At 36.8% G+C, this 27439-nt stretch overlaps 1 pseudogene; it reads left to right on the forward strand.

Annotated features, from left to right (window-relative positions):
• The first annotated feature begins 1266 nt into the window (after nt 1–1266).
• Nucleotides 1267–27439, forward strand: part of LOC122136575 — a 68917-nt pseudogene continuing 42744 nt past the window's right edge.

Raw genomic sequence — 27439 nt, forward strand, 5'->3', positions numbered from 1 at the left:
TTTAAAGTCTAACTGATTTTTATTTTTATTTTTTTGCTCCAAAAACAGTTTGAGTACAATATTGCTAAATTAACATGGCAAAGCAAGTTATTAATATCACACAGTTTAATTCCCAGAGCTTGACATAGCCATAAAGAAAAACTAACAATAACAGACTCATAAAACATTACAATTATTATTGAAAAGTTTTATGTTTTTATTGTATGATATAGGCAGGCACATTTGCGAAACTTCGATGACAAACAGTGAGTCTAAGCCACCCGTTTAGGTTTAACAAACAGTGACGTTCATGGTTTGTAAGGCTGTGCATATTTTTCTCTTTCCCTTGTGTTTTTAAATATTATTCCCCTTTTTCTTCCTTCCAACTCTTTCTCATCTTTATTTAATTTTTTTACAGAGTCATTTTTCATGAACATCTGCTGGCGCTGATTCATGTCTCCCTTCAGAGGCTGAATTGGAAGAAGAACACATGCATCCAAAAACACCCAAACACCACACTCTTATGACCTCATGGATTAGGGGAAAAACACACAACCTGTTGCTACCCACCCACTCTCACACTAATGACCTTCACAGAATGACACAATGGCTGAGATAGAAAGAATGATAAACTGAAGTGAAAGAGCAGACAGAGAGAGAAATTGCTTGTTTATTCATTTGTGATAATTATCGCATGCAATCAAGCACTAGCAATAAATCTTAACCATCATAAACACTGCCAGAAAGACATAACGAGAAAATCTGGTTGCTGCATTTTCAAACATCACAGTTAACAATAGATAAAAACTATTGTTAACTATAACTATAATTTGCATTTACCGGTAAAGTCATTCTGGTAAGTTTATGCAATTTCCTGGTATTAGTACTGTGTGAAAGGGGCTATTGTTTTGCATGCAAGAATGCCAAATCATATAGAAACAAAACAAATAGTGACAGATAAATAGTATATAAATAAATAGTATCAAAATAAATAAATACAAATAAAATAGGGTGTTTATAAAATCGGAGCACACTTTAATATATATATATATATTTATATATATATATATATATATATATATATATATATATATATATATATATATATATATATATATACATATATATAAAAAAACATTTTCATAGACCGCTAGCTTATTTACAACTCTCTCATACATTTTACTGAAACCCACAGATGACAGGGACAGTAACATGAAATCAGATCAGAAGTATATGAATCTGTGATTTAAAATAGTAATTATGTTCAAATGCTTTAAACTGATTTACAATGGTGTGACAGCTATTGTACAGCGCGCGCGCCCGAGTGGTACGTGCGCGCTCCCGTCCTCCGTCATTCATTTAACCCGGACGTGAAGCCGCTCCATAGGAAAATATCAGATACGGTAAAACAGCTTACCTTAAGAAAAGGTAAGTGTATAAACGCGACACACACCACAACACTGATAACACGCATAAGTCATATATTTCGGTTCTAGCTTTCAGTTAGCTTCGCAGGAGTGAAAACAGCGCGTTTAGAGGATCTGTGTGGGTTATATTTGAGCTTGTTTCAGGCTGCTGTTGTGGTGCTAACTAGCTTAGCCTCTTGTTGCGCTTGCCAGCCTTTTTACTTTATGACTCTTATATAACAGCTATGTAACTTGATTTTAGTAAAGCATTTCTGTGTCTTGATAGTGGAATATTTTAACCTACGAATGACGGAGGGTTTGTAGTCAAATTAGTGATGTTTATGAAAACTGTCATGTTATAAATAAGCAGACTTGCTCTTCCACCTGCTTCAGTGTGTTGTGTTTACTTTCTTTTTATGCACTAAATTTGTTTTGTACGGACATATGTGACGCTAAACGCCCGGTATGCGTTTGAAAGGTGTGTATTTAGGGTAAGGTGCACTGTCACATTCACTGCAGTACTCGAGTATTGTTATAAATGCTTGCAAGTTGTTTTTGGGCAGAGGCCTGGGTATCAGTGACACAGGACTTGCGAAATACTGATCCCGCATTGACTGTGAATGGAAGAATCGTACTGCGCTTGCGCCATCTACACCTACCGCATCCTGCCAGATAGTGGGCCGTCGTTGTGCGCATGCGCAGAGCGGCGCTGCAGGGGCGCTCTTTGCCAGAAAGTGAGCCGCGTTCATGCTCGCGTTCACGCAGACGTGTTGAATGGGTTGCTGCATTGCAGAAATTAGGCACAGCTGACAAGTTGGGCTGCCTGGGGCGCTTGTGAAGCGGAACGGTGGCTGTGCCACTCCTGGATTGTTTGGAGGGGTGGTTTCAGATCAGCTCTGGGTCCCCATCTGGTAATTTATTCAGGAAAAATGTGATGTTATGTTGAGTTTGTACGAACACACTTCACTTTAACACAAAAAACAAAAGTGTTTTGCACACACCTGTGACACAACTAATATGACTAACCACTATGTGCTCAATAGTGGGGAAGAAATCTGCTCTGTACCACCAAAAACACCTGCTCTGCCACTTTGGGAGCGTAAATGTCCAGCACAGGTGGTGGTTGTCATTTTTGGAGATTGATAGCTTTTAGTGCTTGGCCATGTATTTTTACATTAAATATAAATATTTTGTTAAAGACACACTCCTGGTAGAGTAAGTTTAGGGTCAAGAAATGTAAACTTGTTTTATTTTTATTTATTTATTTTTTTTCCAGCAAGAATGCATTAAATTAAGTTACGGTAAAGAAATGTGTGTGTGTGTGTAATAAATCCAGTTTTTAAACTCTGAAGAATTCTACAAAAATGGATGATGGCTTCCCTAAAAAATATTAATCAGCATGTCAGTTTTCAACATTTGATATTAATTATTTTTCTTGATCAGCAAATCAGCATTTTAGAATGATATCTGAAGGATCATGTGACCCTGAAGACCGGAGTAATTGCTGCTGAAAATTTGGCTTTGCCATCACAGAAATAAATTGTTTAACAAAAGTATTAAAGTGGAAACTTTATTTTGAATTGTAATAATATTTCTTCTTTCAGAGACATTTAAATATCTTCTAGATCACAAACTTTTGAATGTAAGTGTACATTAATTTACGTATGGTTATATGTGACAATGTGATTTAAGCATTAAATCCCTTAGAAATATTGGGAAAAAACTGAATTTTCTGTTCACTTGCATGAAGTTGAGCATTCTTTTTAAAATGGTCATATGATGCAATTTCAAGTTTTCCTTTATCTTTGGAGTGTTACAAGCTCTTGGTGCATAAAGAAGATCTGTAAAGTTGCAAAGACTAAAGTCTCAAACCCAAAGAGATATTCTTTATCAAAGTAAACACTCGTCCACGCCCCCCTGAAACGACTCGTTCTAACACGCCCCAACATATCTACGTCACGATGTGGGAAGATTTGCATAACACCTCCCAAATGTTCACGCAAAGAAAGAAGGCATAACTTCTTTCTTTGCGTGAACACACGGCATGACAGTATGGTAAGGCACGTAACATTTCCGTCACACACTTGAGGCATTTGGCCAATCACAATGTACTGGAGAGCTGGCCAATTAGCGCACACCTCGCTTTTCAGAATGATGAGCTTTGTAAAAATCGGCGTGTTTCAGAAAGGCAGGGCATAGAAACAACTATGTACAGTATGTGGAAAATGTGTTTTTTTTTTTATTTTTTTTTAAACCTTAAACCACATAAACATATTGCATTACACTAAATACACAAAATAATGGTCTTTTTAGCAGTGTCATATGACCCCTTTAATTTTTGCTCTTTTGTCAATCTCAGAATCTCTAGTGCAATCCTGCCATGTAACTCCCATAGAGAATTTAATTGAAAATGCCCACTCACTTCTTTTGCTAGTGGCCTCATACAGTTACAGAGAGCAAAACTCTGAGTGTGTTGGAGAGAGGTGGAGACACAGACTGTGTGGAAATGCTCAGGTAATGCAGTTCTGGAGATGCATGTTTTTCTAATCTATCTGATGCCCAGTTCTTAACCCCAGCTATGAAATAATAATGAAACCGAAATAGTGAAACTCCTCTGAGGATGCTGCTGTTTTTAAATACGTCAAACATCTGCCATCTGTTGTTGCACTCACGTCACGTTCTTTATTTCCATATTTATTCTGGCATTTTAGCATACGTCCTGAAATCAGTCTGACCCACTTCCCATTGTTTGAGAATTTTAAAGAGCTGTAGTCCGTCTCTCCTTGACTATGATATTCATGCGAGTTCTGCATTGTCTGTCTTCTATAAAATAGCACAGTGAATCTTGTATTTGCATCTTTAAATCTATTTTGAATAATTCTGCAGATTTTTGTCCACTGGGATTCATTTTAGCATCCAGGCTCCTGGCATTTAATTCTAGCATTTAATACAATTTATGATATTAGATTTATTTGTTAAACAGCCTTTCAAATCTCTCCAAATAGTTACATGTACATTTTGTTTACACTAATAACACTCTTAAATCTGTGGCTGTTATGAGGAGTGTCTCAGCAGGTGTGTCAGAAATGACGAATTCTTTCCTGTAACTATCAGCTGTGTAAAATGGGGCTGATGGAGCGTCTCTGAATAAACTCTTGCATTACATGCTGATTAAAGTCCAGCATAAATGTGATGGTTTCTTTCATTTCAGAGAGATTTACTACCGCAACTCTGGCTTGGCAGTTTCCGCTATTCGAAAATAAAGTAATCCATCAATTAGTCAGCAGCTCCATCAAAGCCAAGATATTACGCACCAAATTGCCTCGAATGATGAACAGTTGTAATTTATGAACAAACCCGAGACCAGACGGCAGACTGAGAAAGAGAGAGATTGCTGTGCTGAAATATTCAGATTGTTCTTATAATTTTTTAAAGCTGTTGTTTTTAAATAATCAGTAATGTTAACAGTAGTAAATGGCTTGCTTGGGTGTAATAAACATGGATCGTTATTTGTTTAATAACTCCCTGATAAGGCGTGTGCTTAAAATTTACCCAATGAACAATGTCTGAATCATATGCTGAAAGACAGCTGGTGGTTTTGAAAGAGGAAGTATAAAACACAAACTAAAAATGTTTAAGGAAGAGTTCACCCAAAAATGAACATTTGCTGACATTTGACTCACCCCCAGGTCATCCAAGATGTAGATGAGTTTGTTTCTTTCTCAGAACAGATTTGGAGAAATTTAGCATTGAATCACTTGCTCACATCTGCAGTGAATGGGTGCCGTCAGAATGAGAGTCCAAACACGTCCTGCTTTCTCCAGTTAAAAACCATCTTGTCTGAATCCGTTGAGAAATATGCACAGATCAAGCGTTGTTTACGAGTGAAACATTTAATAACAAATATTTTAGTGGATTTTGATGTAAGAGGACAACTGAGGATGGATTTTTTTTCACTGGAGGAAAACTTGTTTCTATTGCTAGAAATTACGGTTTATTTGTTTATTACCAATACTTTATTTATGGACTAGAGTCTCATCTGTTTATTTGTGGATTATTGTTTTAATTAGCTGATTGGGCTCTAAATCTGATGGCACCCATTCACTGCAGAGGATCCTTTGATGAGCAAGTGAAATAAATTTGCTCTAATGACCTCTGAAACAAACTCATCTACATGTCGGATGGCTTGAGAGTCAGTACTTTTTCAGCAAATTTTCCTTTTGGGTGAACTGTTTGTTTAACACGGCTGACCAGTTAATTGGCAGATGGAGCTGGATTAATGGAAATGCATTGAGGTTTGACTTTTCTTTATAAATTGTGGATATTTATATTGCAGTAGCTGTTTGAATGTGAATATTGAGTAGTTTTCTTCAGGTATTATATAGACCTCATTACATTGTACAGTAACATTGTTATAATTGAAAATGGCAGAGATTTTTGGGTAACAGAAAAAATGTCCTGCACCTGTTACTGTAGCAGTTTACTAATCATGGTCAAAGAACTTGTATTTCAGCTGAGGTGGATCTGAAGTTAAATTAAGCTTGGTTTTGTTCTGTGTGTGTGTGTTATTTTCGAGGTTGACTCCTGTAAGATGATGCGTGAGATTCGACAATGAATGGTTTATGAAGAGAGGGGCCGGTTCAAGAGCGTGTGTGTGCATGTTAAAGATATGGGAGTGAAGCGTCAGGATGTGTGGGTGAGAATAGGCTCATTTTTCACACAGACGGTTGCACTGAGGACACGTAGTGGCAATTGAATCCGTTTACATGAGAGGATGGAAATTGAAATATGGATTGGGGTCGCAAATGCCTGTGTGAGCTTCCATATAAGGGCTAAAATATTTTCCTGCTCCTCGTCTGAGCGTGCAGGCGTCTGTGCACACATCAGATTGTACTGTGTGCGATTTATATTTAGATGTAAAGATCCACAGAAAGGTATGAACTGGATCTGAGTGCCTGTCTGGGTGGACTTATTGTGTGCAAATCGTAACCTCAGTAATGAATATTTCCCTCGTTTTTAGACACTCTAGTATACAGTTTCTCCCTCTCCCTCCCACGCTCTCCTTGTCTTCTGAATTCTTGTTGCCCTCTTTAGTATTCATGTAGACATAATACAATAAAAACATAAACAGACTGTAGTTTACCATCTTTTGTAGCATTTTTTTTTTCTTTTCTGAAGTTCGCTCATAACCTCAAGGTTACTTGCATGGAAAGTGTGATGTGTTTTTAGCTGTTTTTTAACCTGTATTGGACCGATAAAATTAAAATCGCTGCTTAGGTCATTTATATAAATAAAACTCACCTTTCTTTAATTTCCAAGCAGTATGAAGACTGTTTGATTAGTTAAATTCTGCAGGATAGTAGCCCTCTGGGATCGATTCATGGTGGATGTTAAGATGACTTTCTGTTTTCTGTGTTTGTGTGAATGATGAGGATTGTACCTTTTTTTTTTCAGCCCTAGTGATAATATTAAGATATTATGGCATGAATCGTGTAGTCCAGTATCACATGATACTGATGCAGGTTAGTGTAACTGAAGGTTGAGTGCAGGGTAGAGCTCAGATGAAATCGATAATTCAGACTTTTAACCTTTTATTTTTTGGCAGGACATTTGTGATGGCCAGAAAAGGAGGGTGCCAGAGGGGAAACAGGTGGCCGTTGGACTGTTTGATAGTCAGGCATCTATTGATTGAGATTCTAGCTCACTAACAGCCACTAATGGTCTAACACACGCACACACACACGCACACTTATCAGAGAGTTGTACAAGACATTTAAAGCGGTGTCCAAAAAGGCAGTTGCCTTCCTGTCCAGACAGCCATTGACTTGCCTGGCAGCATTTTTGAATGAGGGCACCAGACTGCTTTCCGAGTGTCATTTGTAATGATCTAAAACACACTGTGAAATGAGCTTTAGAAATATCCAAGGGAGTATGTAATGACTCCAGTGCTTATTTGTTGGTAAAAAAATATTTAATTACATGTTGAAAACAAAAAAGAAAATTGATGTATATAAAATAATTTACTACTTTTAACTGCTCCATCAGACGCCATTTTTATTTACCAACCACTGACCCACACACAGGATTGTGGGACATCATAGGCTGCATAGAATTTATCTGTGCTGAACATTGACCAGATGGAGGCATCTAATAGGCAGGATGGATTCAGACATGCCTTATCACGCCATTTTTCATCAGTTTACTGTTCAAGTTTCAAACACAACTTAAAACGTAGTAAATTTCAGTCTGCAGGGAAAATAGAGGTATGAAAAGCAGGAATGCATGTATGTTTGCTTAAGTAGAATGTTTTGGGGCATAAAAAGGTGTGTGTGTGTGTGTGTGTGTGTGGCTGTGCTGTATATCTGTCTCTCCCTTTCTACAATCTGGTGTGTTTCCTCACTTGTGTGGTAATGAGCTTGATGAATATTCATGAGGCAGGGCTGTCGGCAGCATGTAGATCAGGATTCCTGTGAAACTGATGTGCTGGAGTATATAAAGGTGCAGAATAAATCCATCAGTGATCTGCTTGGTCTTAAAAATGGTTCAGAGTTTGTTTTTGAGCCTATATGTATATATAAAATAATGTCTTAATTTAATATAAATGAATATTATAAATTATTAATGTTTTTATTGTTTTAGCATAATGCTCATGTAGTTATTGTGTCAAAAGGAAAAAAATAGTTATAATTATTATCAGACCAAACATAAAGCATGTATTGTTCATAAAATGGAATATTGGCCAAGGATTGCAATCGGCCGATTTTCCTCATGATCAGCCCGGATCGGTGACCAGCCAATCAGTCTCACTTCTTTCCGATTTCGAGCCGATCCATTTTGTTACCAGCCACATAGGCAATAACGTCAGCCACGCATTCTCGGTCTCGGTCCGACGACCCCTTCTCTCTCACACACTTCTCATTTGTTAAGTAGTACTTGTACTGCGCATTATTTTAGTCATTCCCACAGGTTTCGCGCTTACACCAAAAGCGCGCGCACCACCACTGATCTATTTTAGTGGAGCGCACAAGCCACGCTCAGTCTTAATTGATTACGTTTTATAACTTTAATGGTAAGCATTAATTTGTATTTTATTTTTACAATGAAGACTACAGAAATTAAATTTGATTACTTTAATTTCTGACGTATTTCTTACCTGAATAAAAACTTACTTAAACTGAAAACCTGAAAAGTTTCATAGCTCTCTTTATTCTATTGCATTTATTTGTACTGTTGTTTGCAATTTGTTTATTTGTTATTTTATTACTGACTTTTTACTTATTTTTTTATGAAAATAATACTTTATGTTGAAGAAAAGTAGATTTTTGTTTGTATACGCTGTCAATTATAGTTCTTAGAAAAAAATCGGAATTGGCAAAAATCGGTATCTGTAGATAACACTATCAAAAAATCGGATTTGGCCAAGAAAATTGTAATCGGTGCATCTCTAGTTTATTGGTGTCTATTTCCCCCGTTTATTTCTCCTTCACTATTTTCTGTTCTTCTTGTATTGTTGTTTGTGTTGTTTGGTCGGCATTATATGAAATGAAACTTCTTTTAGGATGAGACTGTTTTAAACTGAAAGCAGTTCAGTAGAGAGCAAGACTGTGTTATTGTGCAAGTTGATAACATTTTTCGTTTCGTCTGCTTTGTTCTGCTCCACCTGTCTCCTCCCGTCTATCTCTTTCTCCTTTCTCTCCCTCTCTGGATGTCAACTTCTCTCACTCTTTCTCTCCGTGACTTTACTTGTCTAAATACCTGTCTCTCCTCCTCAGTTTTCTCTCTCTCTGTCTCCCGCTGTTATGTGTCTTACTGCTCGTTAAGCCATCTGTAAAACCTTTGATCTCAAAGCTTTGCCACTCAGCAGCCAAACAGAAGATTGTGTGTGTGTGTGTCTCTGACTTAGGTTTGTTTCACGTGTGTGAGAGATGAACAAACTTGAAGCGTGTATGTATTTAGTGCAGCATCTCACTTAAGAGTTTTGGAAGGAAAGTGCAGCAGGAGCCATATTTTGAAACACTTAATAGTTTGTTTGAGGTTCATTCTCATAATTTGTGGACCTTGCAGTCTAAACCATTTGAATTAAAGCAAGGTATTTATACCAAGCTCATAAAAAGTATTCTCTTCAAGAATGAGTGACTTTATGAAGCTGATGCAAATGTTTTAGGAGTCATGAGCTCTTTAAAACTACACTTCATAAGCATCACTTCTGACTGAATCAAAGCAAGGTTTAGGATCTTTAATAGCAGCCAAAGTGAAGTGGAAAATTACCAGTGGAAATGCACCACCTGCTTCAAATTCCTGTTGGGTTTTAGTCTGCTATGGCTATCTGGCCTTGCTTAGACATACCTTTGGATGTTGGCATACATTTTAGTCTAGTGTTTGATAGATATGAGTTTTAGGGTCCACTTTGATATGTAAAGAGCAATGTCGTCAGTTGATATAATGCTGATATATCATAATATAACTTGCGCTTCCTGATTCCAGCCAATCAAACTGAACTTAAGCCAGAGATGGTCTTATTATGGGGAGATACCAGCCTCTGTGACTCATTAGAGAAAGTGTAACTGTCAACTTGGAGCACGTGTGCCCCTTTTTAACCAATTGTATTGTAGCCTGTTGTTTGATAGTCAATCACAGTTTGCTGATGTCGTAGAAATGAATAAGTGGTGTAAACTGAATCCAACCTGTCACTGACTTCTCTTATAAAACAGCTTTTTTTTTTTTTGCTAATCTTGGAGGCTTGCCTTAAAGCAGCTCTGGTTAAGCCACATTTTTGTGCGCTAAATGCACCAGATGGGTCTCAAAGGGTTTGTGGGCATGTTCTCTGAGGCTAAGACACACCTTTTATCTGCATATCACAAATTTGGCCACTAAAACAGCAAAAGAGGCCTAACCATCTGTAGCTAAAGGAACAGAGTTAGCTTGAGCTTTTTTACTGTTACTGTCTGCAGATGAAGAGCCCATTGAAAATTAGTGTTGGACATTGAGGCTCTTAGTTTATTTTAATCCCCAACATCCTGTTTTAAAAGGAAATATCAACATATGAATGAAAATTGCCCTCAAGAAGTCATTTCATGGGGTCTTTAAACATTAGTGGAGATGAATATCACACCCTGTAGATGTGTGTGTGTCAGTGGCTGAAAGGACGTCCTTTCAGTCTCATCTGTTCATCAGTGAGAGGGACCACTCAGAGTGGACATGTTTGCTCTCTTTCATCTCACTTTGTCTCTGCTGTCCATCCAAATGGGTGACCTGGGGTCTCGTCTCATTAACACGTCTGCTAGTTTAAAGAGCTGTGCTTCTGATCAAAGCCATGTGTGTCTCTGAGGGCTCTGATGTCATCCTCATCAGGTATGATGTCTGGATGCTTTATAGACCTGCTCAGAATACCTCCTGACAGCCATGCACACATACACAGTGATGCCTTTTATAGCGCTTTGTCACCTTCTTCTTAGGAGCAGAATCAATTATCAGTAATTAAGTTAGTGTCAAAGTCTTTATCACTCATTCATCGGATAGTTTTTTTTTTTTTCTTTATCTCTTTTCTTTTGCTTTTGATCTTCTTCAGATGTCCAAGAAAGGCCTCTCCTCTTCTTCTGGTGATGTCTTGGTTCGTTCTTTCATTTCACTGCTTCTCTCTTTTGCCATCACTCTTGTCATCTGAAGAAAATGCATTCTTTTAATTAGTCTCAATCTTCTGAGAAAGCATTGGCAATTTTATTGTTGTTTGAGCATGTTAATGAAACAAGTCAAATCAAGTTCTTTTTTTAATTTTGTGGGTAAAATGGTAACACATTAATATCTCATTCTACTGAATCTAGTCTTCTCGCATTGTGCACATTTTGTTTTTCTGCCAACAGTGCACAAAAATCAACAATCAAGCATGTGATTCATTGCATAAATATTTATGGTGCTTTATGCATTAATATGTCCATGTAAACAAACCTTACCTGGTATATGGGTGAGTGACATAACACTCATATTTTTGTTTTAAAAATGTTAAAATGCAGGTCGAGTTTGAATGCACTTCTATGGTGAACATAGTATTATTATCGGTTTCAGGAAATAAAAAAAAAAAATAATTAAATTATTGAAAAGAAGCTATTATTCAGTAGTTTTTCTTTCTTTTGTTTATTAGAATATACCTCTTTTTTAACCTTCTCATTGCTTATTATAAAAATGGATTTACTGGATGATAAATTTGAGGAAATAGTCTTACCCTCTGTTAGACTTTTTCTGGAGGAATGTGACATGGCTGAGTGAAATCAGACATATTTGAGCTCTACCAAAAGTGTTTGTCTAATAATGGTGGAAGTGTTTGTTTACACAGTTGTTTTATTCTGATATTTTTGATGCTGAAGTTCTGTCGGCCTGTAAAGAGCCTGTTAAGTGACTGTGATAAACAGACCCAAATGTAAATGCCCTCCAAAACTGTGTTACAAAGAACATTTGGCTGCCCAACATTAGGATCAACACAGAAATAAACTGTTATATTTGCATGTAGAGTGGGAACAGTATCACATTCATTTCGGTTTTGCAGAGACACTTTTATGTGGCCAGGTGGAAATGAATTGGACATACCCAATTGGAAAACAGTCCAGTGTCTCAATAAGCATGAAGTGTGAATACCCCCACAATACTCCATAGAAGTTTTTCAACTGTTAACCTCCATGGGGCGCCACACATGTGATCTATTACTCTCATTAAGCCACCAAAATAAGTGTATCAATGTTTTTATGAGAGGTAGCACTGCATATAGAGCGAGGGTCTTCAGCAGGGGGTCTGCCAATTATTTTATTCTCAGAATCATTAGTGAGAAAATTTAAAATGTGTTAAAAATACAATATTAAGTTAACTGCAGTCCAAGCAAAAGTTAAGAAGCTAAAGTTCAGCTGAATGATTCATAGTTCCTCCCACATTAAAATGCATTAAGTTAAATTTAAATATCATCATTGTTAGAAGTAAATGTGTATGTGTAAATGCAGACTGTATTCCTTCACTCCAGTCCACACAGACAGGATACAGAGTTATGAAAGGCAAATCAAGGGTGCAGATAAAAGCATTAGAACGGAAGAATGTGGTGGGCTAGTGAGGGGACTGGTAGAAACAGAAAGACAAGTGAGGCACTCCTGGCAGAGAGTGTCTGATCGTGACTTGTTGCCCTTGAATGTCTTCTGTTAAATGTGTGAAGGGGAAGCATTTATCTTCTGTATACCTGTGTGAGCGCGTCTATCTGTCCTCCAGCTGACAGCAGCGCTCTTCATGTTGACACTTATTCTCTCTTATCATCTGTTTTTACAGCTTCACTCTGAAGAACACACCTGAACCTTTCGCTGCCTTCAAGTCCTTCTGGGAAGCTATTTAGATGTTCCCAAGTTGTAATTATGAAGTGATGTGCGTACAAGTAATTGGAGGAAAAATAGACCAATTTAGTTATTTTTAGTTGCTGACAGAATTTTAAAGATTAGTTCACTTCCAGAAAAAAATCATTTCTGATAATTTATTTACCCTCATGTCATTCAAGATGTCTTTCTTTCTTCAGTCGAAAAGAAATTAACTTTTTTTTTTGGAAAACATTCCAGGATTTGTCTCCATATAGTTGACTTCAGTGAGGAGGACCAATGGGGTGAAGGTCCAAATTGCAATTGTTGACAGCATCTGTTGTGTTTCGTCTGCTCGCTGTGAGATGCAAGTATTTTTTCATAATTATTATATTCAGTGGCTTCTCCTAGTTCTCATAGGAAGTGATGCTTTTGTTCTCTTGGACTCGTTGGATGGAAACCGAGCTTTATTCGCAAATGTTTTATGCGATATTCCAGTTTTGCGCATAAATTTATTTCGAATCTTTGGATGGAAACATAGCTATTTAGACGGACACTCGGACAGGGTCTTAAACATTCCATCAAAATCTATTATTACCCGTCATTTTCATATTTCAATTATAATAACACATTAAACTGCTTGTATTTTTGGTCACATTTTCCTTTTTAATAATGAACATACAGGACAAGCATATAGGTTTATGCATTTATTTATTTATGATGAGAACATATAAAAAATTCATGCTAGGGCTGGGTAAAAAAAAAAAAAAAAAGATTTCTCGATTTTTAGATTCTCATGTTCATGAACCAATATCGATTCTTAAATTCCAGTGACTCTATTTTCAGTTGATGAATTAACCATACATATAGTCAAAGTCTTGATATAGTATACCTCCCATCCAGTAAATCACAATAGGCTAAGCTTTGTGCGTTGCTACTTTAGATATGAAATAGAGTCTAAGATGTAATCAGTCAAAATGACGGACGGCCTTCAGATTTTTTCTGTAACTGATAAAAAAAAAATTCTTAAATGACGGACAGTTTTCGGTTAACGCGACCTTTGCTCTGCAATGCGTGTCCACGACTTCATGAATTAACTAATCATGTTGGAAAGGTCATGTCAAAAAGGTAGGGCAGGGTGAAAAACTCCGTCTCATTTTCTCCTTCAACTTCAAATCATCTGACATAGTTATACATTAATTATTCAAATTACCATCATTTTATTTTACCATTAAATTACCATTGTTACATTTAAAACATTTTAAATAAGTTAAAATATTTAAAAAATATATTATTTGTATCTGGGCATAAACTAAATTTTTACCTCAGACCTGCATGAGTTTTCTTCGTGTCACTTGTGGCAAGCTCAAACGTGACCATGCGAAAGATGAGCAAGGTGTGGGATTATTTTGAATCATAAGGAAGCGGAAAAGTTTTGTGTAAACTGTGCAATGTCAAAATGCTTTCCTTTTAAGAGCACCACATGTCCGAGTGGTGTGGGTTCGTGCATAAAATGTGGCGTTAGCACTTTCAGCCCACATGCTCCCTCTTATATGAACCAAACTAATCATTCAGATCCATTGGTTATAACTCTGAGCTCTATTCACTAACAAGAGTTTTTCAGCCATCTAATCATTATCCCAGAGGTCCCTCCTCTATTATTGTAATTACTTTTTTTTTCCTCTCTCATGCAAACAGTGTGTACACTGCAATTTGAAAAGTTTTGCATTCGTTTAAAGGTAAGTTTTTGAAAGAAGTATTTAATGCTCAACAAGGCTACATTTTTGATTAAAATACAGTAATAAAAATTGAACTTGTGAAATATTACAATTTATATTAACATTCTATTATTTTGATATAATTTAAAATGTAATTAATTCCTGTGATGACCAGGCAGAGTTGTCAGCAGCCATTACTTCAGTCTTCAGTGTCCCATGAGCCTTCAGAAATCATTCTAATATCCTGATTTGCTACTGTGCAGCTAAATTTTTTGTTTTATTTTATTTTGTTATTTTTTTGTGGGAACTGTGATACTTTTTTTTTTCAAGATTTTTGAATGGACATTTCAAAGAACAGCTTTTGTTTGAGATAGAAACCTGTTATTACATTATAAATGTCTTTACTGTCACTTTTGATCAATTTAATTCATCCTTATTGAATAAAAGTATTAAAGGGATAGTTCACCCAAAAATGAAAAAATTGTTTATCTGCTTACCCCCAGGGCATCCAAGATGTAGGTGACTTTGTTTCTTCAGTAGAACACAAACAGTCTATCAGTCATATAATGTAAGTAGATGGAACTCATGGCTAAAACATACAAAAAAAAAACATAAACAAAACCAAATGAAATCCTGCGGCTCGTGACGATACATTGATGTGTAAAGACACAAAACACTATTTATATTGTTTTTTTAACCTCTGATTCATGCAATGTCCGAACTGTTAGAACTCTCCTGAGCATGTCCTCCTGTGTGCGTTCTCAGCAGCAGGCTTGTGAGGCATCTTCTTCTTCTTCTAGCTTTATGGCAGATCACAGACTTATAAGTGCATTACAGCCACCTATCTCTCAAATTTACCAATGACACTCCTAATTAAGATGTAGATGGTGTCAGTGGTCCATTTGAGAGATAGGTGGCTTATCTTATTTTTAGGAAAACAAAAAAATCTTACCGCCCTAAATTTTTAAAAGGTATATTTTTCTGTAATAGATTTCAAAAGGAATGTTTGAAATTAGTAGCACAGATTTATATTATCGCATTTGTCAGTTATTGGCCATAAGTTGAAAATAATTATGTCAGACTGAATCCAAATTAGTACTTGGGGTTTGTAGTTCATTTAAATTAGCATTTGAATGAGATCGTCCTTCTCATATAAATCTGATTTCTTGTGATGGTTCTTTAAGGAATAGTTCACCCCAAAATTGTGAACTTGGCCTGTTCCTTTAATGACCCACTCCTGTTAACCCCTTCATAATTTATGGCCGTTATCAAAGGAACTCTAATGCAGACACCGGATGTCTAAAAGTCTTAACATGTGTTCCGTCGCTTTTTTTTTTATTCTTCCATTTTTATTCAGCTCACTCTCATTCGTTTCTACCTTTCTTTCATCACAATTTTTCTGTCTTTCCATCTCTCCCAACAGTAGATTGCTGTCCAGTGCTGAGCTAATCATCTATCTCTTTCTGTCTCTTCCACTCTCTCACTTCATCTCTTTCACTTCATCTCTCTCACTTTATCTCTCTCACTCTCACATTCATTCTTTGTGTACTTGAGCACCTTTTGGCAATGGTTATTTAATTTAATTTAATTGTTGAATCTAATATTGATTGAGCTGCATGTGATGTGTAAACCTGAATTGGCTTTAGTATTGATCTACTTTCTGTTTTTATTGAACGTATAGGCCTCTGTCTTTGGAATATTCACCTTCCTTGACTAGGAAAGTGTGTGCTTGCACTTTCACCATTGAGAAGATCTGTTTATGTGCTGTTTGTTTGTGAGAAGAACATCAGGGAACTATTCGTTGTCTCTGATTTGTGTTTATCACTGTCTTTCAAAACATACTGAGCTGCCTACTGTGGGATAGACATCATAGATGTGTCTGTGACTCCCAGAAATGCTGATTGGCGTGTTGGCAGCTCACTATATTTTGAGACACAGGCCTTTGTAACCTCTGTCTATCCTTTGTCAGATGAAGGGACTTTTTTCTGTTTTCGTATCTTTGCGGTAAAGGTGTGAAAATCAATAGTATTGTGATTCTTTTGAGTTGAATAAATGCGCTCAGGCTAAGTATCAATTTTAATTATTATTGTGCATGTCAAGGAATTGGCTTTTCTAAAGCTCGTTAGATGGCATAATAACTTTTTTCTTCAATCAGAGAGCAGAGGTGAGAATTCTGTGAAGCGTAGCACAGCTGCACAGGTTTGAAATGTCTTCCCTGCTTCCCATTCAATGTGTTCGCTTTGTGTTATAGGAAGGACAATTGACATAAGCTGTTTTTAGGTGACCATATTTGATGGTTATACACAGCTGGGATGGTTTACCCAAAAAATTCCGCAATTTCTATTTACCATTTACTGACCTTCATCTTGCCCTAGACCCGTATGACTTTATTTCGTTCATAAAGAATAAAATGAGACCAGTCTTGAGAAGACTTGGAATGTAGTGCGCATGTCATTTTATAGTGCATATTTGAGCTCTACAGCATCTTTTCCCAGACAACGATCGTGTGGGTATAAAATAAATACTTTTTTCTGATTGGTTATAGCAGCACTTTGGGTGACACCCTGAGCTCTGATTGTTAAGCATAACTGAATAAATATATTGATATTCAAAAAAAATAAAAAATATATCCAATTTTGTTAAATTAAAATTCATGATGTTTTATGAAATGTATATTTTATAAAAAAAAAATACTTTCAGTAAGTGGTGTTATTTTATTGGATTGTGTTTTTTAAATTCAGTGTCATTAAAATTTAGTTAAATTTAAGAAGCCTTACAAAATAACTTATTTAATAAAGTGATAAATAATTACAACACATTTTTGGTTTTGGTTTCAGCCCATACTTTTCATTTCCGTGCATCCCTTCAGTATTGTGATTTTATATATTGTTTCTGTGAAATAAAATAGCTCATATCATGATATAAGATTTTGGTCATATCGCCCATGCCTAGTGGTTAATTGATTTAATATCCATACTTAGTTTATTTTAATTAATTTTAATGAAAAAAGAGAACACAAGAAGCTTTGCATAATTGCTGCAGAAATAACAAAAAATAGCAGAGCCTGTTATTATACATATCTTAGGTTTGATATTTCACATTTCATTGTGATCGAGTGAACACCCTTGAGTTCCACACTTATTTTATAGGTTTAAAGCCCATTTCTCATGACTCACATCAGGGTGGCATGCACTGCTTTGACCTCCACATGTGAAGCTTTGCAGACAGCGTGATGGAAGACTTATTTTATAAGGGTGCTAGGTAGCAAGAAAGCGGGAAAAAGGTGAAAACTGTTTGAGCTAGGAAAAGAAAGTCTAGTGATTTGATTACTTTGATAAATTATAGAATGGAAAACAAATAAATTGGTACACTGTGTACACACACACACACACAGGGACTGTATACTTCTTGTGAAGTCACAGGTAATCATTGGTTGTGCTTTAAAATGGTCAGCAGCAAGTGGGGTTGTTGAAATTGTCTGAACTTTGAGTGACACACACTAAAACGCTTGACCAGAAGTGCTGTGGCTGATCCTTTGCTCAAAAGCCCCAGAGTTCAATGACACGGTTATCTAAAAAGGGCTTATTTCAGTCATCAGTGAGTGTGTCATGTGACCCAGAAATCTCTTAATTTACACCTATACAGGCTGTACTAGACTGGACACACACACGTAATAGCTGAAGGAATGGAGAATCCAGCCCTCAGTATCGCCGTGAGCAGGTTTTTGGATGATAATGGTGTTAAGCTGGGGAGATTTGGGCTTCCCTGGGAGTGTAAAGCAGTTAGAGCCCAGCTTGTGTTTGAGGTTATGTCTAGGGCATGATGGGATTGATTTCTGAATTGGTCTGAGTGCTTTCAGGGCTTCAGAATGACCAACTCTCCTTGAGCTGTTCTTACACCTTAAATACCTGAACGTCCAGAGCTTTGGCAAGACATGTTAGCATTGCTGTGGACCGATTTCATGATGGGGAAAAACAACAGTTTTGCTCAGTCATGAATGTTATTATCATAAATTCTGTTTTATAACATTACTTTTACAGTTTTTGTTACTCAAGTGTTGCATAACTAGTTTTTTCCAGACGTATATGTTTTATGAAATGTATATTTTATAAAAAAAAAATATAAAAATAAAATAATAGAAAAAAATTAAAATTCATGATGTTTTATGAAATGTATATTTTATAAAAAAAAAATATATATATATATTAATAGAATTGTTTTATGTTTGCTCTAAGAAATGTCAAAAATGGGTGGTTTCAGTTTTATAGTTCCCTTTATCTGTACTCTCATTTTGTGGCATGTCTCGGTGACCTCACTGCGTTTTCATAATTCTCATTTCTTCTGCTTCTTTTCTCAGATCTCTTTCTGGATCATTGAAAATCAAAACTTATAAGCACTCTACAGAATCTGTGGAGCTGACAACTTTATTGGAGGGAGAGGAACGGCTGCCACGTGATGCCACATCTCTGCCTCATCACCAACAGGTAAAAAACATCCGGGTGGCGGGAAAAAAAACATGTTATATCTAATGAACTTGATGAATTCAAAAAAATAAGAGAAACAAAACTTTTACATGGCTGTTTTGTACTTTGTGCTTGTTGTAAAGCTCAGGGACACTTGTACTACAAGCTATATGGCGCATGAGTGGAGTGATTCAAATGGGGAAATGGATTGATTTAGGGAAGAACAAGAAGAGAAAAATAAAATGGGCCTCTTTAATGGGCAGAGAAGGACAATGGGAGATTTTGCAGAGATGTGAAGTGGAGGCGAAAAGAAAAGGAGATGAGCAGAAATGAAAAGGTGAAGGTTTGGCGCTGAAGGATGCAGATTTGAGCATCTCTATGACAATGGGGTAATGAAAGTGGCATTTTTACAGCTAATAATGGACTGCTGGGTGCTGAAAGTCTGCTGCGTGGAAGTAGAGAAGGGAAAGATCTTAAATGTTAAGACTGAAAGGAATAACACGTGAGAACTTCTGTTCAGAAAATAATGTGTTTTAAATGTGTTTTCTGTGTCAGACCATGTACCCGCATCCAAGAGGTGAAGGACTTGCACCGAGCGCACAAACAGATTCGTCCGCTAAGTTAAAACGCACCGCCACACACCTCTCTCTCAGGTGCGTGTAGTACGGATGACCCTGTGGTGATCACAGGCTTGAGTGCATTACTACTGACAGGATAATTAGCCGCTCATGACCTCGTGTCTGTTTTTATCCCCGTCTCTGTTCTCTACATCTTTTTCAGCATTAGCCTATGGCTCTTTTATCTCTTAAGAGCGGCACACTGTCTCTGTCTTTGTCTCCCTCACTGTAATTGATGACTGTGAATTGCTCGTAACAAGATAACCCATGTTATAAGAACCTTTTTTGCTGTTCTGTGTTTTAGCAAACGGACATACATGTAGGAATGCTAGTCTGATCCACAGTGATACAAGTGGCATGAATGAATTATTTGTCCATATTTGGTGTTTTCAGATTCAAAGTTTTACACTATAAATATAATTAATATAGTTTGTTAAAATGAATTATTTTTCTGTTTATTTGATATTATGCTTCTGTACTGTTTTGTCAACTTCCTCAAATTCTTTGAGCAGTTCTTCTCTGAATCTGTGATGTAATGAAACTGTAGTGAGGTAGTGAAAGCACGTTGATTATTGGCATTGAGGTGAATCCATGTAAATAATAAAAGTAGATGTTAGAGGTGTTTCATTTTGCATTCTGGGTATTTTTGTGCGAGAGTGTTCGTAATTATTTATTTAGTGTTAAACAGTCTGTTTTTGCTATTGCACTGTTTGAAAACTTCAGTATGTACATATCATCAAAATTTCAGGGTCTATAAGGGCACCTATTATGCAAAATGCACTTTTACATGTTGTTTGAACATAAATGTGTGTTGGCAGTATGTGTAAACAAACTCTTTTCTTTTAATCCCCATAAATCATAAGCAGTGTCTCAGAACAAGCTGTTCACAGAATCTGTAAAATATGACATCATATTTTAAAGGCCCCGCCCACGACTGTTGACGGACACTGCCGCATTAGCAGAGACACTGCCCTGAGTGAGCCGCACAATATCCGCCATGTTTGTCTGCATGCTAGAGCATTTAAAAACGGCATTCACGTAAGAAATGTCTTATTAAATCTATAGATGTTATTCAGCTCAGAGCAGTGAGTGATTTTCTGTTTTTATTTTATTGTTTGGCTCATAATAACAGCATAGACAGCATTATAGGTACTGTATATTATGCTGCTGTCACTTAATAGGCCGATCTAATATAAATATGCAGTTTCTTTCCCAGATGTTTACCTTTGCAGTAGGGCTGCATGATACATTGTTTCAGCAATGAGATTGCGATGTGCGCATGCGCAATAGTCACATTGCAGAAGGTATGATGCAGGGCAAAACATATACATATTTTTGTGTTTGATTCAAAAGAAAAAAAATCTTGCACGGTTCTATATTTGCCTGATATAAAGGAATTAATTCTGATTTAAGGGTTTTTAAAGTCCCCTTGTAGTCAAATATTTTATCCTTTAAAACTCATCTTTGTTTCCAAACGCGCTTCTGGGACAGCCTTTGGGAAACTTCAGTTTTAAGCAGAAAATACTCAGCAATGGTGTTGCATTAATGGATTGGCACATGGTTTGTCTAAAAGCATGTTAAAAACACCACATGTGACCCTGGAACACAAAAGCAGGCATAAGTAGCACGGTTATATTTGTAGCAATAGCCTAAAATACATTGTATGTGTCAAAATTATAGATTTTTATTTTATGCCAAAAATCATTAGGATAATAAGTAAAGATCATGTTACATGAAGATATTTTGTAAATTTCCTACTGTAAATATCTTAATTTTTCATTAGGAATATGCACTGCTAAGGACTTAATTTGAACAACTTTAAAGGTGTTTTTTTTTTTTTTTTATGCACCCTCAGATTCCAGATTTTCAAATACTTGTACCTCGACCAAATATTGTCCTATCCTAACAAACCATACATCAATGGAAAGCTTTTTTATTTAGCTTTCAGATGATGTATAAATCTCAAACATGAAAAATTGACACTTAAGACTTGGTCCAGGGTCACATATATGAATAAACAGCATAAAAAACTTGATTTTCACTACAAGGGGACTTTAAAAAAAACAATGTACAAAGCACAAGTTTGCAGCTTCACATTTTTGACATGCACTCTCTGCGTGCAAATGGTGAAATAAGCGAGGAATGGGAGAAACGCACCGAAATGGAAGATTTGGTTGCAAAAAGAAATGTATTGTCAGTTATATGGAAATATTTTTGCTACAGAAAGGAAGATGTTGGAGTTCCTTCGAGTTCTTCCTCTTTTCCTTGCTTTCCTTTTGCTTTTAAATAGCTTGTAAATGCCTGTATTTACATAGAATTAGCTGCAATTTGGCATCATTTGCTTGAATGGACAATGACAAAAGAGTACAATGACAAATTGTGGTGTCTGTTCTCTACCTTAACTTAATTATTTTTATTACTATAAAAATCAAAAACGATGGTGGGGGCGGTGGGCAAGTGACGAAACCGGTGTTGCGTCAACACAGCCTATTGCAGCAAGCCTTCTGCACTTCTTCATTCACAAATGAGCTCCCTTATTTTAGGGTAAGAAGCAACATTCATTATTAATGTCATAACATATTAGATCCTTGATTTGCCTGAATTGATAGAGAATAAGGTGAGTCAAATAGTGTATTACACAACCCACAATAAGGCAAAAAGTAAAGTCATTTTCAGGGTTTTATTAGTATACTTTTTATTATTCTTATTTTATACAAAGATGCCTATGACATCACCCCAAGTATTCTAGAATTATTAATTACTTGATTTTTTTTTTAAGCAATTCAAGATGTTTGATGTTTTCTACACATCGTAATATATTGCAGGAAAAAAAATATCGTGATATCAGTTTTTTTCCAATATTGTGCAGTCCTGCTTCACAGACATAAGTGACTGTTTTTGTAACTTGTGTGTTTTTATCATAAACTTGTGTGCATTTGACAGTGTAAGCACAATAAGACATGAGAGAGTACTCACATGCCGTGTGACAGACGGTTTCTGTGCACTTGCTTCTGATGTGTGTGCTTACAAAACCGTATATATTAAAAGTTTAAAGTGATATGGCTTTAAAACGCATGATTTCAGCACAATCAACATGATAATCAAAACCAAACAGAAGTTTTTTAGCAGAGTATCTGAGGTATGAGTTGTAAAGGCAGTCCTATTCTGGAAAAGGGGGCGGGGAGCAGCAGCTTATTTGCATTTAAAGAAACGGGCATGAAAACGGTGTGTTTCTGCTTCCACTTAAAATAGTCATTTTCAAAATTATATAATGATCTGTGGGGTACTTTGAGCTTGGGGACACCTGTGACTTATATTACATCTTGTAAAAAGGGGCATAATAGGTGCGCTGTAATATTTTTGAAAGCCTCTTATGCATGTACTTGATCAAAAATAGCATAAACAAATGACAATTTCCTGTCATTTTGTCATATCTGTTTAGGACACAGTAGTATGGGGATTTAATGGGATTCATGTTTCAGTGATTACGTCATATAAATGCTTTCATGCAGTGTGACAGTGCTTTACAGACGTGCAGTGGTATCCCGGAGTGTGAGGAGTCAGTTTGTCTGCATTGACAGAAAGCCTCTGTTGAGGATCCGTTTGCATGTTACAGCACTCAGCCTAATTTAAACAGTGACTTCCTCCCTATTATTCAAGAGGTGTAAACATATGCAGTGTAAAATCCTTCCTGTTTCAGATGTTGCCTGAAACAAAGGCTGCGTTGAGAGGAGAAAGTCTCACGCTTCGTCTCTTACAGCGCCTCACATCCTGCTTTTTTCAAATAAATTACCATTTGCAGCTTATTTAATTCTTTGAATTTTATTCTCTTTCACGTTCTGGTGTGTGTACATGGACGCTGGATGTAGAATATTCAGTGGTGTGTGTGTCTGCATCAGGTAATTGGGTGGCGGAGTGTCACTGGGGCTCAGTTTAAAGCCGCATGCAGATTCCACAACTCTACAATCCTACACGCTGTCACGCAAACTCCTACATTTACTCAGTAGGGGTAAAACCGTTCCCATACAAAAAAATAGGAACCATATGGTCATGACCCACAACTCTTTTAATGAAACTTACTAAAAAAAAAAGTGTTTAATGATGCTTCTGAAAATATAAATACATTTGTATGAATTTTATTAAAGGCAATTACGATAATGACTGTGTACTTAGAGAGGGAAAGAAACTGCAAACCCATGTAAAATTGACTTGACACACAGACAAATGACTACACTTTGTAACATGTCTGTGCATACATCAGTCAGACACCATAGCACTAAAATATGACAAACCTGTTTGAAGAGCTCAACAAAAATGTGTCGCAGTAACAACTAGTTAAGCTATTACAGCTTTGAGACCTCTCCCAAATTTGTTTTTGCTAGATTATTATTGATTTGCATTACTTAACCTGAGCAAAACCTTTAAGATGGTAAACAAATTAGATGCTAATGATCTTCCAGCAGAATAGTTATTGAGCTTGTATTGGAGATATCTCTCTGTTGTGTGATGTTCAGTTAAAATTCTACGACAGTCTGTTTCTGAGAAATCTACTATTCTATGAAAAAAATATAATTTATGAAAAGGCGTCTTGTTATAAATGACTCATAACTGCACGTTTTTTTTTTTATAATATAGAAACGCTAACCCTATCTGATCTATCCATCATGTAATCAGTACCTGATGGATAGATCCAAATTTCCGCTCTGTGTTTTTTCTCCTCTTCTTCAGTTTAAAAAACTGTTCAAAAGATTCACTTGTTCAGGGAATCTGATGGTCATTCTGTAGTTCTACATTCTTCATCCCTAATCCTTCCCAATACCTTAGCTTAACTACCTTACTAACTATTAATAAGTAGCAAATTAGGAATTTGAGGCAAAAGTCATAGTTAATGGTTTGTTAATAGTGAGAACTGGACCTTAAAATAAACTGTGATCAAAAACATCTTCCCAGTTTGCCATTAAACAATCTAGTCTGGATCCTGGAAACTGAGGCAGAAGAGAGCAGTTAACCCTCTCATATCACCATGGCAGCTCATCGGCCTTAACGGCTGCGTTTTTGCTGTTGCTTAGACAGCATGACAAGTTAACAGAAGACTTGATCTTAATTGGCTCTGCTGAAGGCACTTTTGTGGGTTTGTGTGTGTGAGTGTGCACATACCCGTTTAGGGGCCAGTTCATTGATGTTAACTTTTAAAGGGTGGGTGTTGTGTGTAACAGGCTTTTTTTTATTGGTTCGGTTATGAGGGATGCTAGACTTTTTGGGATTAGTTTATTTCTGTTACTTTGAACTCTGCTGGACTACAGGAAGGATGCTGTCACCCAGTCTGTTTTGTGTTAATGTTGTGATGAGGTCACAGGGGAGAGGGGTACTGGGAGATTCAGAATAACAGGAAAAATTCTTAGTCTTTGTCTGTCTGGTCATAATAAGACGACATCTCTTTGTCCTTTGCTGTCTCTTGTTTAGCCGTCTTTATGTTTAGTTGTCTGTAAAGTTAAAGCTTAATTTATATGCACCCCCTGCTCACTGCTTTTTGAAGTGAAATATGATTCTAGTCATTGCTGGCAATTAATTATCTTACAAATAATATAAATTGTTGACTTGATTGTTCATGTCTCATTTATTCATAATCAACTTGGAAACCGCTTATCCCCTTAACTGTCACCCCCCATTTTTTAAAATAGGCATTAAAGTGCACTATCCAAACTTAAACAGTATATTATCTAAAATGAAAGTCTCACACATATGCGCACGCATTTCTTCTTATTTGGATTGCAGTATATTATCTAAAATGAAAGTCTCACACATATGCGCACGCATTTCTTTGTTTTTACATCTCGTTTATATGGTCCAGTTCACAAATGAGGGGGCTAGCTGGTGTAAATATCCAATTAAACATACCAATTTAATCCTAATGTGAAACTTTGGTCTTAGTGCTGCAGAAATCATTTAAATTTGCACATTTGTGCAGGTTCAAGGATATTCAGGGCTCCCTGCCAGGTTTGTTTGGCTTTTCATCATGCGAGGAAATGTGTCCACTTCTCACTTCAAGTTTTTTGCCAACAACTAGTTATGTTTCAGAGTACGCTTATGAGGAGGAAAAAAGTTGTTTTGCCTTTCTAGAGTTTCACCAGAAGAAGAGTAAGACAGAGGCGCGATGGGCTTTCACACATGGCTCAAGCTTGGCTGGTGAGGAGTGTTAAGATGTGTGAGCGTGTTTCTTCTGTATGTGTGTGTGGAAGGAAGGAAAGAAGGATCAACAGAGATGAGACACAACTGTAAGGACAGCCAAAGAAATTAGCAGCTACTGAGCTGCTTTGTGTTTGGCAAATTACGTGAGCGAGGGCTCACGCTAATTATAACGCTTTTATGCTTCTAAGGAACACCTTTGAAATCTATTGAAGGGGGATAATTGAGCCTGGAAATGTGTTACCTGGCAAAGTCAAGTTGAAGGTCATTACTGAAAATAAAAAAAGGACCTGATGATCCATTTGAGAGCAAATGCTTTGTTTCTAATGTAAAGTTGTTGTTTTAACTCTGCTGATGTGCTTCAAACACCAAATTCAGCATGAACAACAAATTAAAAAAGGACCTGAGGGTGAGCCTTGGGGAACTTCTGACAATTTGAAGGGGTTTTAGTGGGCACTGCTTCTACAAAGCTGATTGGAATATCCATCTTTTTTTCCTCTTTCTAAATTGCATTTAAAACTCATCTATTGTATCTTGTTTCTTGATTTTGTTTTTTCTTGTGCTTTCAGGTGGTAGTCCTCAGTAATTTATTCCAAGATAGAATATTTTGTAGGCTTGTTTTGGATGATGTACAAGTGTAGGGTTGAGCCGATAGACGATGGCTGATCACCGATGGCACTCCCCCTCCCCCCATCCCCCATACCCCCGCAATCCGCCACATCCGAATACCATGTTTGGAAAGAAAATTACTTGTATGTGGAACCCCTAAAGGAAATAAATAGGAAATGGGAGGAAAATACATATTTTAATAATTACAGTTATATAATTGGGTACTTATACTGTATATAAATTGTGGACATCAGGGAGCCGCTATTATGCCTGGCATTGAAACTGCTTTTGAGTGCATGATTGCTTTTTACTGTCACTTTCGAGATTCGCGATCGCACCTGGTGCTCAGGAACTGCAAATCATTCGCCATTGTCCTCAGTCATCTCTCCTTACTCTGTTTATGTGGTAAGTGAAATGTTAAATACTGTAATGTAACAGGCAACCATTTTCTGAATACGGATTCACGCTTCGGGCACCTCCCCAACACCCCCCCCCCCCAATATCATCGTCCTTTGCGATGTTTCACTGTAGACCTCGTCTGATGCCATTTTTGTAGACATCGCCCAACTCTAGTACAGTGCAGAAGAATAAAAGCCACCTTTGTCCTCCTGCCATTGTTTTCAATCATGGGTAGAATTGGATTTGGGGCATATGAAAGATTATATTATCAACAATCTTAAATTGTTTTATTGAGCCTTAAAATGTGCATTTTAAATATACCAAGTTAACAAGCAGTAAGTAAACTGTACTTACCTACACAGCTCCACACCTCTCTTGCTTTAGAGGTTGGAGATGTACTGATTACGGATGTGGGTTTTGGCAGGTTGTGGCCGAGTGTTTTTGCTAACTGTGTTGTTCTGATGGATGGCAGGCGGCGGGTCCCAGGCAGGGGGCCCCCCTGTGGGGCCAGTGCCCTTTCAAAAGACACGCACACACACACACACAAACACACACACACACACACACACACACACACACACACACAAACAAAAACACACAGATTTTGACCTAAACAATCACAAATACTGCTGCAGTGGAGAAGAACAAAAATATAACTGTATTGTAAAAGGATTGACAACAGTGATAATGTGCCTAACACTTTTATTTCTAATACTATATTACTATAATACAAGTTTTTAC

The sequence above is a fragment of the Cyprinus carpio genome, chromosome B3, assembly GCF_018340385.1.
Source record: "Cyprinus carpio isolate SPL01 chromosome B3, ASM1834038v1, whole genome shotgun sequence".
In the NCBI taxonomy this organism is placed as follows: Eukaryota; Metazoa; Chordata; class Actinopteri; order Cypriniformes; family Cyprinidae; genus Cyprinus; species Cyprinus carpio.